The sequence below is a fragment of the Helianthus annuus genome, chromosome 3 (genome assembly GCF_002127325.2).
Source record: "Helianthus annuus cultivar XRQ/B chromosome 3, HanXRQr2.0-SUNRISE, whole genome shotgun sequence".
Classification (NCBI taxonomy): Eukaryota; Viridiplantae; Streptophyta; class Magnoliopsida; order Asterales; family Asteraceae; genus Helianthus; species Helianthus annuus.
In genome coordinates, this window is record NC_035435.2 from 164,310,504 (window position 1) to 164,323,921 (window position 13,418).

A 13,418-nucleotide genomic window follows, 5' to 3' on the forward strand; every position below is an offset into this window, starting at 1 on the left:
AAAATATGTAGTGGTTTAATAAAAAATTTAAAAGTTCTCGTCGTATAGATAGTAAGACTTTAACTAAATTTATAAGTGTATTATTGTGTGCAGTGGTTTATCTAAAAATTATAAATTATTATTATTATTATTATTATTATTATTATTATTATAAAAAGAGGAGTAACATGGTTCGATTGGTTAGGTTGTGACTTAGCCCTACACCCCAAGCCTATAACGTTAGTTAAGGGGATAACGAAGAAAAGAGGCGTTAAGCCCTTAGCACCCTCTCAAATGGGTTAGTAATGGTTTAACGCCCACTACGGGAAATGGGGGTTCACACCCACTACAGGAAAGGGTGGTGACGTGGAAGGTGGTTAACTCTCACTACGAGCATTCTTACCATGTTTAAGAGTTGAAAGAGTGAGTTTTTTCTCTTTATCGACCCTTTCATCTCTAATGTTACTTGTATCTAGGGCTGTTCATTTTTATCTGAAACCCGAAACCCGACCCGAAGTTGAAGCCAACCGAACCCGAAGTAGAGAATACCCGAAAAACCCGAACCCGAATAACCCGAACCTGACCAACCCGAACCTTAAATGGGTTGGTTATCGGGTCACTTTTTCCCAACCAAAAACCCGACCCGAAAAACCGGAAAAAAACCCCGAACATTTAATGTCTTTTTTCGGTAGATGTGTTTTGGTTTAGAGTTTTTGGTATCTAAAACATTATGTTTTAGGACATCTGAACATATCATGTCATATTGTCAAACATTGTTTTAATTTTGATAATATTTTTTAAATAGAATGATGAATTTTAATTATATATTGCAAAAAAAAAAAAACATTTTTTAATATTACATCTAAACCTGAAAACCGAACAACCCGACTCGAATTGAACCCGAATAACCCGAACCCGATCAACCCGAGCTTTAAAAGGTTTGGTTATCGGGTCACTTTTTCCTAGCTAAAAACCAGAACAACTCGACCAGAAAAACCCCAAAACCCGAGAAAAAAACCGAAGAACACCCCTACTTGTATCACATATTAGTATCGTATAAGTTTTCTTTTTCTTCCCATATCATTATTATTTTTATAGAGTAAATTAGTATCGTATAAGTTTTCTCTTTCTTACCATATCATTATTATTTTATAGAGTAAATTTCCATTTTAGTACTTAAGGTTTGTCTCACATTGCCATTTTAGTCCAAATAATTTTTTTTCATTCTCTAGGTCCGTGAGTTTTCCATTTTTGTCATTTTGATCATATTGTCTAACTTCGTCTAAAACCCTCAGTTAAATAAAGGGCATTTTTTTTCACTTACATATTTTTTTGATTTTTATATTTGTTAATTAAAAAACCCACTAATTAAAAGACATAAAGCATAAATAATAAAACATAAAACTATATACATATACATATATACATTACAGACACATGTACTTACTTTCCCCCTCTATCTCTCTACACCACCAACCCACCACCATCAACACCTACCACTGCCACCATCCACCACCTGCCACCACCCACCCCTCTCTCTCTTAGGGGTGTGCACGATTTGGTTCGGTTCGGTTTTTGGGTAAAACAAAAACCGTAACCGAAGGTTTGGTTCGGTTTTTGGGTAAAACCAAAACCGTAACCGAAAGTTTGGTTTTTGGTTTTTAAAAACCGTTCGGTTTCGGTTTTTTCGGTTTCGATTATTTCGGTTTTAGCAACAGTTTGGTTCGGTTTTTCGGTTTTTGAAACAAATTATGTAAGATTCAAAACTTACAAATATAATTCAAAGTTTAAGAATCTTTCCTAAAATTATTACATTTAAGTTAATATATTTAGTCTTTTAAATTAATATTATTCACATAAACCTAACCTTCTAATCTATTTTAATGTTTCTCCAAAGTTTTTGTTAAGACGGTTTCTTTTATAATACTTTGAAAACCATTTAATTTTTATATTAAACTTTGTTAGTTCTTGTAAACAATGGATAATTTTAATGATAAATAAACATGGTAATGGTCTTATTATAAATATTTAACAAACAAGAATAAAATTAATAATTCTTAGTAGCATGGGCAAACACTTAAACATAAAAATATAGATATTTTGTATACTATTAAAACTTATCGGTTCAGTTCGGTTCGGTTATTGATAATGATTATCCGAAAACCGAACCGAAATTTTCGGTTATTAAAAATCCGAAAGCCGAACCGTCGGTTTTTGTTTCGGTTCGGTTTTCCGGTCTGGATTTTTCGGTTATTTCGGTTTTCTGCTCACCCTTACTCTCTCTCTCTCTTTTTCTCTCTCTATACAACCCCCACAAAACCACCACCTGTTACCACCTAGTTCTGCCACCTGTGTGGTACCCCACCACGGCTACCACCATTCCCACCACAAACCCCACCACATCTGCCGGAAATGCATCACGCAAATCCGGCGACAGCATGAAGGTTCAAACCAGAACGACCTTTTGATTCGTCATCTTCTTCTTCATACCACCATACCCTGTTCCTGATCTGAAAATCTGGCGAGGGCAAAGGTTAGGTTAGGGTTTGTCTTTTAATTTTGGGTTTTTGGTTCTCAAATTGGTTTTGGGTTATAGGTGGTGGTAATGGTTGTCAACTATGGTGGTAATAGTGCTATAAGATAGTGGTTGTAGTGGTGGCATTGGTATTGTTCCAGTCGCTAGAAATGTGAAGGGGGGTGGGGGTTATTAAATCTGATGGTAGATGGTTGGGTGGTGTTGGTCGTGATGGGATATCTAAGTTAACTATTTACATATATGTAAATGTGCTACAAATGTTCATGTTCTTTTTTTAACATATGTCATTGATTAATCGTTGAATTACTTATATGTAACTTAACAAATATTCATGATCTTTAATACCTCTCACTGGCTAATCATGAATGTTTGTTGGATATTGTATATCAATCATTTTGTTTGTAGTTGTATAAAACATTAGTTAAACCTATTTAAGACATGGGGAAGGTTTATTTGAGAATAAATTTAATGTGAGAAGAAAAAGAAGAAAGGGCATATTAGTAAAATACCATTTCATTTATAACTCATATTATTAATTTTTAAATTTCTAATTAATTAGTCAACTAATCATTAATAATCCTACATATAATCTACAAAACCTACACATATCAAAATTTTTCTACATATACCCTACACATTATAGAATTTTATCCTACACAGTCGAAATTTATCCTACATACCTTGAAATATATCCTACACAACTCGTAATTTATCCTATACAACTAGTAATTTATTCTACACTTTAAATTAAGTTGTTTTTTTAATTTGGAAAAAGTGTGTATTTTGAAAAGGAGTTACAAATTTAATTTAGTTAGTTATTAAAGGGGAAGAATACAAATTAATGATTTTTGTAAGTTTACCAATATACCCTTATATTAAAATTAAATGCAAATATTAAATAAAGTAAAATAAAGCATTCTTATTGGTTGAAACTTCTTCTTTTTTCTTCTTACAAAAAAATTTTCTCATTTGAACCCTCCACTTTAAGACATTACCTAAACCTAATTAAACATAATAATTCCTAATGAAACACACATACGCCCAAATTACTTCAGTCCCAATCGCCTAGAAAGGATTCCCAATCGACTAGAAAGGATTCTGGATATGGCACGTCACGATCCCTATCACGACCGTCCAACCTCTTGTCTCAATGGCCACGTCCGGAGTCATTTGAAGATGGATAAACCATTTCTTCGTCCGACCTAGATACGTATTCCTCACCTGGGTTGGGTTCATACCCTTCAACCCAGGTGGGTATGACTTGTGTTGGATGGATGTTTGTGACATGAAGGGTTTTAGTGAAGTTGGTTTGAGTCTCCGCAAGTTGTAATCAGTCAAATTATAGTTGAGCCATGGTGTAGTCATACATCAAGTTCAACTCGTCATCTGTAAGAGGATTTGGATCAGCACCTGCATGAGGAAAAGGTCTTGTAGGTGAAGGGTTTGAATGCTTGAGGAAAAAGGTTTGAAAGTGGAGGACAGTAGCCTGCTTGAGGAAAAGGGTTTGAAGGTGGAGGATTTAAACTTCGATGGGATGATCGACTTGGGTGTGGAAGTGGAGCGTTTTGATGGTGGAGGGTTAGAACGTTGACGAGATGATCGTCTAAGGTTCGAAGGTCCTACTACTTCACTTGGATAACCACCACCCGTATCTTCGAATTAGTATTGTCTTAGGAGTGAATTGTAAAGTTCAAACATGGGTTGGAAAACGAATTGTATTTGTAACCACTAGAAAGAGTAGTCTTTTGAAAGAAGTCGTTGGAAGAGAAACCGTTTGAAAAAATAGCCGTGTGTTACACCAGAGAGTTTTGCTTTTGTGGTGGCACAACGACTGTCAAGTGGTAGCCGGCGGTATGGTTTCCCGGGTAACGCCCTAAAAAGCCAAACTTTGAAGCCAGCGTGGGCCCAGTTAAGACAACATAGTCTGGCCAAAGTGAGGCAATACAGGGCTCTTCGATTTAGAGAGTATGGTAACCTTATACATAAAGTTCACCGTTAAAAAAAACGATCTAGTTTTTTTTCCAAATTTGTTAAATGCCAATTATAGTAATAATAAAAAAGTCAATGAGTTGAATTATCAGAATAGAAAAATGTTGATGGTCCAACTTGCCTAATAATTTAATGCTTAATTATTTGGTTACTATTAAAGAGAAGTATGGAGACAATTCATTACGACTCTTGTTAAGATTGTGGGGTATGGGGCTTGGGTTTGGGGAAAACGCCCAAGCCACCACCTCGAGTGAGTTTGGGTTGGGGCGTGGCCCAAGGGACGGGAGTTTGATGCCGGGCGTGGGGCGGGCTAGCCATCCTATGTGGCTGGCTCCTATTCGCTTTGTTGGCCATGTCATAGCAGGGCGGGGTAGTTTGAATTTTAAATTGTAACCGTTTGGCCAAGCCGAGCGGTCACTCTAACCCCCAACAGTCAACATCCCCTATAAATTTAACCCCAACCCCACCGGCTACCCCATCCCAAACCATCGCTGTCCACAGCTACCCCAACCATAACCCACTTGATCGAACCCGCTACCCCAACCCACTTGACCGATGGCCTCTTGGACCCACGAAGAAGAGCGAGCTCTCGTCACAAGCGTCGTTGATGCTATGAAGGGGCGACAACCCGGCCAAACACGATATTGGTCGGAAGCCTTCGCAAGCTACCGACATAACGTCGGACACGACCGGCACAACTTAAACGCGTACCAACATAAATGGCGCGAGCTACGGCCCAAGCTTGATCGTTTCAAGGCCTACTACGAAGTCGTTCCGAGCGGTGAGTAAAGCCACGAGGACCGGGTGGCGGTGGCGAACATTGAGTTTCGGGCCAAGGAGCGAAGGCCGTTCGACAAGCTCGCGCTTTTTGAAATTTACCTAACGCTCTAGATTTTTTTTTTTTATTTTGTAATCGTTTTTAGGTTTTTTTTTTGTAATTTTGTAATCGTTTTTAGTTTTTTTTTTATTTTGTAATTAATAAAATTTTAGGCTTTTTTTTAATGTTGTGTGTATTTTTTTAATTTTTTGTAATTTTTTTTAATAAACTGCCAAGCCATGCCCCAACCCAAGCCCCGCCATACCCACGGACACGTCACTCACCGGTGGAGGGCTCGAACTCCACGTGTCAACTCATGCCCCCAACTCAAACCCCACCATACCACACGGTCTAATGGTGCATTTTACCTAAAACATATGTGGCCGTTTTTACGACGGTTTCAAGATATATATATATGTGGGACCTTAGAAGGTTAAGGTTAGCAACAATTTGTAATAAAAATATGATTGGTTTACACTAACGGATTATAAATCTAAAACAATACTACAGTATTAGGACATGCAGTTAAAAGTTTGGGTTCCGGCCACTTGTTACGTACCTTTCAATACTTATCTACAATGCTTATACGTAAATTAATTGTTATTTGCCATCAATCTCATCGGTATATATGTTTTCCATTATGTGGTGACATATCCCTTTCTTATGCATCTTTCATTTCCTATCTTACCAAGCATTCATCTGTGCCGATATATGTCATTGTTATGTGCTATCAATCTCATTGTTATATATCTTTTTCACTGTCATACCTACCTTTTGTTATCTTTAGTGTTGTCCTGTAGTATTTGGTCACTGTATCCACATCCAGAAACACATGGAGCCATCTTGTGGAACAAATTGAGTCTGATGATGATTTTCAAACTCCTACAAAAATGTAGACTATACTTTTAAAATGTTGGATCAGTTCTGTTTAAATGTAATGGAAAACATGAATAATACTTGTTACAGCAGACAGGCCAGCAGAGAATCCAGTCAGAGATGCAGCCATTGAGTTCGACATGATTGTCAGGATGATCTGGTTCCTCCTTAGGGTGTAAGTTAATGATGGCGATGAAACCGAAAGTAGGGTAACTTCGGTTATGGGGAGAGAGAGACGAATTCTTGATGTTATGAGGGTTTGTGATTGTGTAATGTGTGTAACCCTTTAACTCTCTAATAAGCCTCTTATTTATACACCCAAGAGGAAACCCAATTAGTTAATAAGGGTAATATGGTCCATCAACAATTACCAACTAATTATTAATAGGTTATTAAATATATTTTGATCTAATATAATATAAATGATTATATAGGCTACAAGATTAAATATTACATTTATATATTTAATCTCACATTCTCCCACTTAGCCAAGTAATCATTTATCATGAGTATTAGGTAAGCCTGGCCAGGAGTTAACACTCATTTTAGCTTTAAACCAAGAACTATACCAGAGAAATACAGCCGTTGAATCATCATTCGACTCAGGACCCCCATTAATCATACTATAGCCTCAATTTAAAACCTAATAGTTACGATCAAAATATGTATAAGCCCTTTAGCGTCTGATTTGTATTTATATTTGTCTATATGTCATTACACCGGCAGAACATATGTTAGAGACATACAAAATCAAACTGAGGAAATTTTATTAATTAAAACATAAGCTAGTACAATATGCCATTAATAAGGTCTTTAGTAAGTCCCATATTCGATACATGTTCTTCGAAAACTTTAGGTGGGAGACCTTTAGTCATCGGATCCGCTAGCATATCTTTAGTACTAATATACTCAATACAAAGATTATTTTCCTCAACTCGTTCACGTACGAACAAATATTTTGTATCGAGATATAAACCAGCTCCAGTCGAACTGTTACTGTTCGAGAAACTAACGGCAGCTGAGTTATCACAGTAAAGCTTCAATGGTCTAGAAATGAAATTAACGATTTTGAGTCTAGTGATCAGATTTCTAAGCAACATTCCATGACAGGTTGCGTTGTAAACAGCAATGTATTCTGCCATCATTGTGGAAGTTGTAGTTAACTGTTGTTTATGACTCTTCCATGAGATAGGTCCGCCTGCTAACATAAAGATGTAGCCCGAAGTGGATTTCTTGTCATCTTTGCATTTGGCAAAGTCAGAATCAGAATAACCTACCACTTCTAAGTGATCACTTCTTCTATAAGTCAGTTTATAGTCTTTCGTCCCTTGCAGATATCTAAGGACCTTCTTAGCTGCTTTCCAGTGATCTAGGCCAGGATTAGTCTGATAACGGCCTAGCATTCCAGCAATATAAGCGATATCTGGGCGAGTACAGACTTGAGCATACATCAGGCTCCCGACTACTGACGCGTAAGGTATCTGGCTCATTTGCTCCTTTTCAACCTCTGTTGTCGGACACTGGAATGAACCGAAAACATCTCCCTTAACTACTGGAGCGACGGAGGGTTTGCACTGTTGCATGTTGTAACGTGTAAGGACACGATCTATGTAAGTATTTTGAGACAATCCTAAGATCCCTTTGTGTCTATCTCGGTGAATTTCGATACCAATGACGTAAGAAGCATCTCCGAGATCCTTCATGTCGAAGTTATGCGAAAGTAACCGCTTCGACTCATGCAACATGTCTAAACTATTACTTGCCAATAGAATATCATCTACGTAAAGGACAAGTATAGTAAAGTTACTCCCACTCATCTTGAGGTAGGTGCATTGATCCACTTGATTCTTCATAAAACCTTGCCTCTTCATGACTTCATCAAACTTGAGGTACCATTGACGTGATGCTTGTTTTAACCCATAAATGGATTTCTTCAACTTACAGACTAGATGCTCCTGACCTTCAGGTTTAAAGCCTTCAGGTTGTTTCATGTAAACATCTTCGTCTAAGTCTCCGTTAAGGAAAGCAGTTTTGACGTCCATCTGATGTAGCTCTAAATCAAAATGAGCTACTAGGGCCATAACGATCCTTAATGAATCTTTACGAGAGACAGGTGAAAACGTCTCTTGATAATCAATTCCCTCTTTCTGAGTGTAGCCCTTTGCAACCAATCTCGCTTTGTAGCGTTCAACGTTCCCATTCGGATCCAGTTTTATTTTGAACACCCATTTACAACCTACAGGTTTGACACCGTTGGGTAATTCTACCAAATCCCAAACGTCATTTTTCTTCATGGATTCAAGCTCATCAATCATTGCTTTGTTCCATTCAGAAGACTGATCACTGCTAATGGCTTCATTATAAGAGATAGGATCATTGAGCTTTCCAGCATCCATTTCAGTCAGGTAGGTAACGTAATCATCCCAATTAGTAGGCCGTTTCTGCCTAGATGACCTCCTGAGCTGATTCTCGGGTTCAGCGTTGTCTTGGTTTTGAGCGTTTGATGTGCCTTCGTTATGAGGTATAATGGGTTCTGGTTGTGGAGATGGAGTTTGTGCAGTGGCTTCAGGTGCAGTTGCATGGGGTACAAGAGGAGTAAACGGAGTAATGGTAAGCGACGAGTCTCTCCCCCCCGCGTCTTGTACTTCTTGCAATTCTTCGTAAAGGTTGGTACTGCTCCCACTGACCTTGAAATCCTCCAGGAACGCAGCACGCTTGGTTTCAACAATACGGGTGACATGGGAAGGACAATAGAAACGATAACCCTTTGAATGATCAGGATACCCAATAAAGAAACAGGTAACTGTTTTAGGATCAAGTTTCCTTAGGAAAGGATTATATAATTTTGCTTCAGCAATGCAGCCCCATACTTTCATATATTTAAGACTCGGTTTCATTCCTGTCCAAAGTTCATAAGGAGTTTTAGGGACAGACTTGGAAGGAACTCTATTAAGTATATGAACAGCTGCTTTTAACGCTTCAGTCCAGAGGAATAATGGTAAATTAGTGTTGGCTAACATACTTCGCACCACGTTCATAAGGGTATGATTTCTTCGTTCAGCGACACCATTCTGCTGAGGTGTACCAGGCATGGTGTATTGGTTCACAATCCCCTGGCCCTTACAAAACTCATAAAATGGACCAGGAGCTTGACCCACATCAGTATGTCTTCCATAATATTCACCGCCTCTGTCTGATCTCACAACTTTAATCTGACGATCTAATTGCTTTTCAACTTCAGCTTTATAATCTTTAAAAGTTGTAAGAGATTCAGACTTTTCCTTAATAAGATACAAGTACATGTAACGAGAATAATCATCAATGAAAGTGATAAATGAAGTATGTCCTGTGATGCCAGCGATTTGATAGGGACCACTAATGTCAGTGTGAATGAGTTCTAATAAATTAGAGCTCCTAGTGGCACCTTTCTTATTCGCTGATGTCATTTTGCCTTTAAGACATTTGACACATGTTCCAAAATCAGTGAAATCGAGAGGAGGTAAGACTTCATCCTTTACGAGACGATTTAATCGTTCTCTTGAGATGTGGCCTAAACGTTGATGCCACAACATAGATGAAGTCTCTAAGTCTCGAATTTGTTTCTTTTCCATCTTTGTGAGTGATTCATTAATATTATATGACATCAAAGATTTGGAAAAATTATCATCTAGTTCTAATCTATAGAGACCACCATCCAGAATGCCAGTACTATAAACAACGGAATCATAGAGAATAGAGAGTTTGCGATGACCATGAGAAACGACAAAACCGTCCATGTCTAACTTTGGTCCTGATACAAGGTTCCGAGTTACCTCAGGAACATATAAGGTATCATAAAGTTTAATACATAAACCAGTTTTCAAAAATAATTGTAATGTTCCTATGGCCTTCACTTCTAATTCCCGATCATCCCCAACTTTAAGTGTTCTTTGGTTTCTTCCCAGCTTCCGGATTGTAAGGAATCCCTGAAGTGAATTGGTAACATGAACCATAGAACCAGAATCAAACCACCAAGAATTAGCAGGAACATTTAAATTAAAGGACTCAAGTATCATGAAAAAATCGTTACCTTTCTTAGCCAGCCACTCCTTGAAGTCAGGGCATTCCTTTTGCTTATGTCCTGTTTTCTTACAGAACTTGCAATAGGGTTTGCCTAAGGAGTTCTTAGAGCTGGAAGGTGCACTTCTATTAGGATTTGGATTTGGCTTTTGAACCTTAGAAGCATTCTTTCTTGGATAAGAGTTCTTCCCCTTCTTTGAGCTGGAGGTGGTGAAGTTAGCAACATCAGTAGTGCGATCCATCTTCATACGCTCTTCCTCCTGCACGCACATAGCGATCAGCTCACTCATCGTCCATTTGTCCTTCTGAGTGTTGTAATTGATCTTGAATGCTTCATAGGACGAAGGAAGCGAAGTGATGATGAAGTGAACAAGAAAACCATCACTGATTTCCATCTCAAGGCCCTTCAGCTTATTGGCCATGTCATGCATCATCATGATGTGTTCGCGAATGCCGCTCCTCCCATCATATTTAGTCGTCACCAGCTTGAGGATAAGAGTGCTTGCGTGTGCCTTTGAGGTTCCCTTGAATTGATTCTCCACAGAAGCCAAATAGGTTTTAGCATCTTCAGAATCAGGAATGGCCCCTCTGATTGAGTTATGAATGGACTGCTTCATGAACATGAGAGACATGCGGTTACACCTAGTCCATTTATCATGGACTATCTGCTCAGCAGCAGTACTTGTAGCGGTAAGGTCCACTGGCTTATTCTCTCTTAAAGCATAATCAAAGTCTAGCAATCCTAGAGTAAGCATGAGGGCATCCTTCCATTCAGCAAAGTTATCACCAGTCAAAGGTGGAATCCCGCAATTGGGTGCTGATAGTGGAAATAAGATGAGCAAGTTATGATACAAAAGAAGAAGTCCTAATGTGATCTAATGGGCTTGTTATACTAAGGCAGGCATAAATAATGACCATTTTAATTATGAAGCTGTGATAATGTCTATTACTAACATCAAAATAATAGACTTAGTTAAAAAATTCTACTTAAACGAAGACAAATCAGCTTTGGCCAGAAGTGTAATCATTTAAGTATGTGTGCAAAGTAATCGTGACAAATCAGCTTTGGCCAGAAATGAGACAATCACTTTAGTTATGCACTTGTCAAGCATGCTAAACATAAATGAATTAAATCAGCTTTGGCCAGAATTAAGACATTTCAGGTTTGTAATGCATACTCAACATTGCTTTCATAATACTTGAACAATAAATAGATGTATTAAATCAGCTTTGGCCAGAATTAATACATGAGAAGCTCATTCAAGTAAAGCTATTTTGGTTTTGCAAAAATTATCTGATTCTGATAAATTAATTAAGTGTTAACAAAACCAAGTATTTAATAGCAAACCACCTGTTAGCGCGGATCGAGTGAGGTCTCGAGTCATGGTCTTGAGTCATGGTTTCGACTGAGTTTTGAGATCTCGAGTTAGTTATGCGGTCTCCAGTCGCAACCTTAGTCTCGACTTGTAGCCTTATTATCTCGAGTAGCAACCTTGGTCTCGAGTAGCAACCTTGGTCTCGAGTAGCAACCTTAGTCTCGAGTTATGACCTTATGGTTTCGAGTAGCAACCTTGGTCTCGAGTAGCAACCTTATGGTCTCGAGTAGCAACCTTATGGTCTCGAGTAGCAACCTTATGGTCTCGAGTAGCAACCTTATGGTCTCGAGTAGCAACCTTATGGTCTCGAGTAGCAACCTCATGGTCTCGAGTAGCAACCTTATGATCTCGAGTAGCAACCTCATGGTCTCGAGTAGTAACCTTATTAACAGCTGTTTTGTGATGATAACTGAAAACTCGAAATTTTAGGGATTGTGGGATAATGTTTCCTGTTTTAATGCTGATCTAAACTTATCAAAAGATTTCGAAAATAATAACTGATTATCTTTTAATAGTTTCCGAAATTTTTAGTAGATAAAATTCAGATCAAAAGCAGTAAAACACCCACTAATCCGGATTATATTCCAAAATTAATGAATTTTTCGAGTTTTCTTAGAACATTATGATGAACCCTAAAAAGTATAAACATAATTCTGGGTTCCGAAATCTAGATATTAAGATTCCAGTTAACAGATTTCGGATATTATTATCCCGTTTATGGTTTCGAGTAAAAAATTATTAAACTTATTTTCCGAAAACAGGGATTTCGGCTCATTAGGACTCGAAACAGCCGTGATTTTTTATGAACTTTTAAAATTCCGTTTTCCAGATTTTTGATCCCAGAATAATGGATACAAAACCAGAACTAATTTATCAACATATGCTCTGATACCACATGTTGGATCAGTTCTGTTTAAATGTAATGGAAAACATGAATAATACCTGTTACAGCAGACAGGCCAGCAGAGAATCCAGTCAGAGATGCAGCCATTGAGTTCGACATGATTGTCAGGATGATCTGGTTCCTCCTTAGGGTGTAAGTTAATGATGGTGATGAAACCGAAAGTAGGGTAACTTCGGTTATGGGGAGAGAGAGACGAATTCTTGATGTTATGAGGGTTTGTGATTGTGTAATGTGTGTAACCCTTTAACTCTCTAATAAGCCCCTTATTTATACACCCAAGAGGAAACCCAATTAGTTAATAAGGGTAATATGGTCCATCAACAATTACCAACTAATTATTAATAGGTTATTAAATATATTTTGATCTAATATAATATAAATGATTATATAGGCTACAAGATTAAATATTACATTTATATATTTAATCTCACACAAAAAGGCAATACAAAGAAAACCACCTTAGGACAATTTAGTCTTACACCGCATTCACAAACCAGCGGATTAGGACAATGAAGAGTACCTCTAACCTTGGCTAAACACCTCCAACCAATCATAGTTAATTTAAATGTGTTCCCAACCTCTCCAACCAATCAAATTTCAACCTTTTTAGTTTTATTTTCGTTTTAGAGAAAAGTCGTGTGGGTTAAATGGGTTGTTTGGGTTTATTTGAGATAGCATTGTTTATTGGCCATTGATGTGGGTTTATTGGGTTCAAAGGGGATACACTGTAAATTCACTTTGTATGATAAGTGCAGGCTCTCAAATCTTTAAGAGTCTTTTATGTAAATTGTTTAAAGTGTATGCAATGGTCCGAATTTATGAGGGTTTCATGGTCAGGACTTAGGGATTCTATCCTAGTCCAAATTTAGGTGTTTGTTTAGT